Below are 7144 nucleotides of genomic sequence, written 5' to 3'. Positions count from 1 at the left end.
TCCAGCGAGCTTCCAGCAATCTTCCGGCGAACTTCCGACGATCTCTCGGCAATGTTTCAGCGGACTCCTAGCAAGCTCCTGGACTTCACAACGATCTTCTTGGTGAGTTCTGATGACCTTCTCTGGCAAGCTCCGAGACTTCTCGACTGGTTTCGACATAACTTCTGACGAACGTCCGGACTTCCGACCAACTCTCGAACTCCCAACAAAATCATGTCCTTGACTCCGAGACTTCATTTTACTTCATTCCTTGCTCTTGTAGTTAATCCTGCATAAGTAAAAATATACTTCGATCTAGACAATTAATACTAAGCATTAATCATGTTGTTCGATATGTCATTGGTCCCTCGACGCTTCATCCGATTCTTCGGTGCATCATCCTCTCTTGTAGCCTATTGCCCAATCGGCTAGTTGACTTCGTAACTCTAATATCCTTGGCACAATATCTGCTCTTCTTGGCTCGATACCCGAATCCATGGCCCAAAGCCTTTTGTCAAAACATCGACCGATCTACCGGCCCAATGTCCAATCTTTTGACATGTTTTCCTCCAGCCTAACATGATTTTTCCTACTTTAATTGTCTCATTCTGATCAAAGCATCCTATGTCACTCAAAATGCAGATCAAATCATAAAAAATTATCAATTGGTTTCATCATCAAAATATGAGATTCAACATTTTCTTCCGACGAGCTTTTGGTGATCTTTTGGCGAACTTCCGACGATCTCTTGACAATGTTCCAGCGGACTCCCGACAAGCTCTTGGACTTCATGACAATCTTCTTGGTGAGTTCTGATGAGCTTCTTTGGTAAGCTCTTGGACTTCTCGGTCAATTTCGGTAGAACTTCCGACGAACTCTCAAACTCCCAACGAAATCATGTTTTTGACTCCGGAACTTCATTTTGCTTTATGCCTTGCTATCATAGTTAATCCTACACATATAAAACACACTTCGATCTAGATAATTATTACTAAGCATGAATCATGTTGTCCGACATGTCATTGGTCCATCAATGCTTCGTTCGATTCTTCAGTGCATCATCCTTTCTTACGGCCTATTGCTCAATTTCTTAGCACAATATTCGTTCTTTTTAGCTTGATGCCTGAAACCATGGCCGGAAGCCTTCTATCGATACATTGACCGATCCTTTGGTGCGACATCGAATCTTCTAACATGTTTCTCCGGCCCAACATAATTTTTCCTGCTTTAAATGTTTCTCCTTGATCGAAGCATCCTAGGTCACTCAAAATGTAGATCAAATCATAAACATTTATCAATTGGTTTCATCATCAAAATACGAGATTCAATAATCTCCCCCTTTTTGATGATAACAACCAATTGTTGATGGAGTTTAAACAAACTCCCCCTATCAATATACCATATTGATAGAACTCTTGAATTCAAAAGTCCAAGCAATATGTTATCATAAACTTATGCATAACATCATACTTCTCCCCCTTTGTCATCAACAAAAAGGAGAAGTGCAACTTTCAAGTGTTTAGAGATATAATGTCAAACAATGCATTTATCATCATGCAATTTAGAACATGCAAGCTAGTAGATTTTATATCACTTTACAACATACATAATCACCAAATCATCATTTATTTTAAAGATGTACATGATTGTAAATTTTGTAAGTTTGTAGTTTTGCTTCTTATGATAGGCAAGCTAGCAATTTTTGGTGATATTCAAGATAGCAAGCTCTTTCTTCTCTTTTAAGAAGTACGATTTTTGCTTCCTTTGCAAAGTACAAACTAGCAAAATTTTATATTATTTTACATTATGCAAGGTAGCAATTTGATAAGTGTTACTTATCTTTGAAGTATGAAGGCTAGTAAGTTTTTAAAAAATAATGCAAGATAACAAGCTAACAAGATACAATGTTTTACATGAAGCAAGCTAACAAGTTTTGCATCTTTTTATGATATGTACATTTGCAAGTTTTGCTTCTCTTTAGATGTGCGAGTAAGCAAGCAAGTTTTTCTCCTTACAATTTGTGAGCTAGCAAATTTTACACATATGAAAGTTGATAAGATTTTTGCATCTTTTGAGAAAGCTTTTTGCTTCTTCTTGAAGTATGCAAGCTAGCAAAATTTGCTCCCCCTATGTCATTGTCAAATAGAAGAGAAAAATACAATGTTGTAATTCTTTTCTCTTTTTATCAATCTTCACATCATGACAAAGGTAAAGTATTAACCTTATTTCAATATGTTTGTGCATCATTATAGTTATAATTTACAACATCCACAATTTTAAAACTTTACATATCATATTTACTCTATACATGATATTAAAAATAAATCAATACTCATAAGCTAACAAATTTATATCATTTTAGCGCATTAAAACAATATCATGAGTATTTCATGCATTCATATCATCACATGAATAATATCAAGAAAAATTAGGTGATGAGATATATATCAAGAATACAAGGAATTATATAAATACAAAAAAATCATATCATGAAAGATGAGATCATTTGAATACCAAAAGACATGATTCATTTTGACAAATCTCCTCTTAAATATTCAAAGAAAAATCTTAGGAGATCAAATAATAAAAGATATTCAAATAAAATTTTAATTTATAAATTTTGAAAAAGATTTTCACTTTTGTAAATCGCAAAAGAAAATGTAGGAGAAAAAGATTTTAATTCATGCATAAGAAATCTTATGATTCATATAAAAAATCTCCTCTTTAGTAAAATACCGAGAAAATCATAGGAGTACAAAGAAAGATCTTGATTCAAAAAATCTCAAGTAATTCCAAGAAACCAAGATCATGATTTTGATAAAACTTATTTAAATTCAAATCATCAAAATCATCAAAATCTTAACATTTCTTTCAAGAGATTCAAAATGGCATAAATAATTTTATTGGTCTCTTAGTAAAAAATCGATAAGATAGAGAAAAAAAATAAAAAAAAATGCTTTCCTCCTTTTGTTTCAACTTATTGATTGATTTTTTTTCTTTTCTTTCAAATCCATGCATCATTCATTAACACCACAAAAATAATTTTCAAAAGATCGCAAAAATTATCATGCATAAGTTCAAAATATAAACTCGTTAAGCATGCTTTCAAATCATCATTACATTTTCATTAAGACTTAAAGCATGGTTTCGTTGAATATAATGTTGAATGATTCTTAAATATATCTAAACTTCTTTAGTTTCAATTTGTGTGATTAACTTTATATTAGCATGCCCAAATATTTGTTCTTATGTCCAAACCATGTATCAATGTTTAAAACGGAAAGATAAAAAATCATCAAGATAAAAAAGTGTAACACATAATTCCAAAATATATGATTTCAAATCATTACTTCAAGTCCTCATGCATAAAAATCATCAAGTATGATACAAACATTTATTTTCAAAACATTCATCATGATAAGGCATACAAATCAAAGAAATCATTAAACATAAAGCATGTTCATCAATCATTGTTTCATTGATCTTAAGACATTTCCAAACAAAATCGAAAATCAATACGAAAATCATCATGATATACATTATTGCTTCTTAAAACCTATATAGGATTTATCTTAAGTATTATATTTAAGTCTAATATTTTTGTTCATTTATTATAAAACATGTAATTTTCATGATCATTTTCAAAATTACTAGAAAGATAAGCATGATCCCAATTTTTTAGCATTTTCATTATATTGTTAAACATATAATTTTGAAGAAAATAATTAAATTAAATTAATAATAACTCATGAAAAGCATTATGTAATTTCAAAGTAAACTAAAGGAGTTTCATTTGAGTTGCTTACCTCATTGACGAGAGTCACCAAAGCAAAGCTCGCCACTTCGTCTTCATCGGTTTGCTCCTCATCTTTGGATGCACTCATTTCATCCCAAGTCACTTTGAGTCTCTTCTTCTTATTTTTAAGTTTATTTTTATTCTTAAATTCTTGTTTAATGGACTTTTTAAATTTTATAGTGAGGAGTTCAAGTCACCATCACTTGAGCTTATGCTCGAGTGATCTTCGATTGTTCTTAGTCCGAAATCCTTCATATTCTTTGAAATCAAGTTTGTTTTGTGCCACATTGGTCATTTTGTAGATCATTAAAGACCCGATAAGTTCTTCGATCAAAAAAGTATTCAAATTTTTTTATTCTTGAATAGTCGTTACTTTCAAATTCTAATTTCTAGAAAGTGATCATAAAACTTTCCTAACAAGTTCAAAATTCGAAAAAGTTTTACCAAGAGTTTTTGAACCATTAATGACATCCGTCAAATGGGTGTACATGTCAACAATGGTTTTATTATGCTTCATTCGAAATAGTTCAAAATCGTGTATTAAAAGATTGACTTTAGAATCTTTAGCTCTAGTAGTGCCTTCATGTGTGATTTCAAAAGTGTGTCAAATATCGTAAGCCGTTTCGCACATACAAACATTATTAAATTTATTTTTGTCTAAGACACAAAATAGAGCGTTCATAGCTCTAGCATTTAAAGAAAAAATCTTTTTCTCCAAATCATTCCATTCGTTTATTGGTTTAGAAGATTTTTGAAAGTCATTTTCAATAATACTCCATAAATTTAAATCTAAAGAAAGCAAGAAAACTCTCATTCAAGTTTTCTAATATGTGTAGTCCATCCCATTGAACAAGGGAGGATGAATGAGAGAGTGACCCTCTTGAAAGCCGAAAAGAGCCATTTCTCTTAGGTGTTAAACCAAATGAGAAATTATGAGGCTCTGATACTAACTGTTAGGAATGAGTTGGCACTAAGAGGGGGGGTGAATTAGTACATCGGTAAAATCACATATTTAAATCTTTTCGTTTTGATTAAAACTGATTTCGATGAAAATTGTTTCATAAATATCTTAACTTAAAACATGTTCGTAAATGTATTAAAGGTAGTAAGCAAGTAAAGTAGTTTGCAGTTAAAGTAAATTGCTTAAGACAAAACACAAACCAGATTTTTATAGTGGTTCGATCGTCGTGACCTACATCCACTCCACTGATTCCTCTTCCGTCAAGGCCATCAGCATCCACTATCGATCTTCCTTCAATAGGCAAAGACCACTCACCTTTTATAGCTCTTTCTCCTTTTACCGGGTTTAAGAGATAACCCTTACACCCCCACTTACTCATCTCTCAAACTATTCTAACACTTAGAACTTTCGAGAGGAGTTCACACAAGATTGCAACAGTATTTCTTTCTTTTTTTACTCTCAATTCTTGTGTGTTTGTTGTTAGGATCGAGAGCACTAAGAGGGGGGGGGTGAATTAGTGCAGCGGAAATCTTACAGCAATTTAAAAGCTAAAGCTGCGTTCGTCCGATAAAAAATGATTTCGATATAAAAGCAGAATCACAGTGCAGTTTGCGTCTAAGCGCAGTTTTGCGTCTAAGCGCAGTTTGCGTCTAAACACAGTTTGCGTCTAAGCGCAGTTTGCGTCTAAGCACAGTTTGCGTCTAAGCGCAGTTTGCGTCTAAACTCAGTTTTACGTCCAAACGCAGTTTTACGTCAAAACGCAGTTTTACGTCTAAACGCAGTTTTGCGTCTAAACGCAGTTTTACGTCTAAACGCAGTTTTACGTCTAAACGCAGTTTTGCGTCTAAACGCAGTTTTACGTCTAAACGTAATTTTACGTCTAAATGTAGTTTTGCGTCTAAAAGCAGTTTTGAACCTTGAAAAGCGTTTTACGTAGAAAGCAATTTGCAGTTATAAATGGAATCCGAATGTAAGCGTAAACTGCAGTGTGAAGATCGTACGAAAACACGATTTACGTTTGAATGCAGATTCTGAAAGATCAGAGCTTAAAAACTCGTTCGTAAAGGCGCTGAGGGCAGTAGCAATGTAGGAGGTTTGCAGTAATGATAAAGTGCTCAAGGTAAAAGCAAACCAGAGATTTAGAGTGGTTCGGTCAGTCTTGACCTACTCCACTTTTGGCTTCCTCCTCCGACGAGGTCACCGACGTCAACTAGCTGCCTTCCTTCAATGGGCGAAGGCTAACTGCCCTTTTACAGTTTCTCTCCTTTTGACAGGCTCAGGAGACAACCTTTACAGATCCTTTCTCTCCTCTCTTTACAACTCAAGACTTGAAGAACAGAAGGAGGAGAACTTTAGGACTTTACACAAATTTGAGCTCTTAGAATCACTGAAAAGATCAAGAATTCGGTGTGGATCTGTCTCTTTTCAGTGCTGAATGGGTGGGGTATTTATAGGCCCCAACCCAGTTCAAATTTGGAGCTCAAAACGATCAAATCGATCAAATCCCAGAATTCTGGGATCAGGCGGTTGCACCTCTTGACTGGAGAGGTGGCACCGCCTGGCAGAGCTCGAAGACTGAGCTCGGGCGATTGCTTCTCTCTGCCAGAGCTCGAAGACTGAGCTCGATGGTTGCATCACCTGGCAGAGCTCGAAGACTGAGCTTGGTGATTGCATCACCTGGCAGAGCTCGAAACTGAGCTCGGTGGTTGCATCACCTGGCAGAGCTCGAAACTGAGCTCAGGCTAATGCACCTTTCTGCCAGAGCTCGAAGACTGAGCTCGGTGATTGCATCACCTGGCAGAGCTCGAGACTGAGCTCAGGCTGATGCACCTCTCTGCCAGAGCTCGAAGACTGAGCTCGGTGGTTGCATCGCCTGGCAGAGCTCGAAACTTGAGCTCTGGCGGTGCTACCTCTTGGCAGAGGAGGTTGCACCGCCCAGTCTAGCTCGAAGACTGAGCTCTGGGCGGTTGCACCTCTCGGCTGGGGCGGTTGCACCTCCCAGCCTCGCAGCCCTGGCGGTTGCACCTCCTGGCTGGGGCGGTTGCACCTCCCAACCTCGCTGGAAGACATAGCCTGAGCGGTGCTACCTCCAACCCTGGCGGTGGCACCTCTTTCACTATTCCAGCTCACTTGGTTTGGCTCCAAACTTGGTCCAAACCAGTCCGAACTTGGGCCTAATTGGCCCCTACTTGGGTTATAGGATTAACACCTAATCCTAACCCTAATTAACGTGCTAACTATGAATTTAAAGACATTTTCTAAGCTTTTACAAAGTCCGCAAGTCAAGACTTCTTTTGGCGAGCTTCCGGCAAACTTCCGGCGGTCTTCCGATGAACTCTCGGAAACCATTCTGCGGACTCCCGGCAAGCTCCTAGACTTCACGATTTGTTCTTAGCGAGTTCCAACGA

This window comes from Musa acuminata, chromosome BXJ3-2 (genome assembly GCF_036884655.1).
Source record: "Musa acuminata AAA Group cultivar baxijiao chromosome BXJ3-2, Cavendish_Baxijiao_AAA, whole genome shotgun sequence".
Taxonomy (NCBI): domain Eukaryota; kingdom Viridiplantae; phylum Streptophyta; class Magnoliopsida; order Zingiberales; family Musaceae; genus Musa; species Musa acuminata.
Note: the sequence above shows the minus strand (reverse complement) of the source record.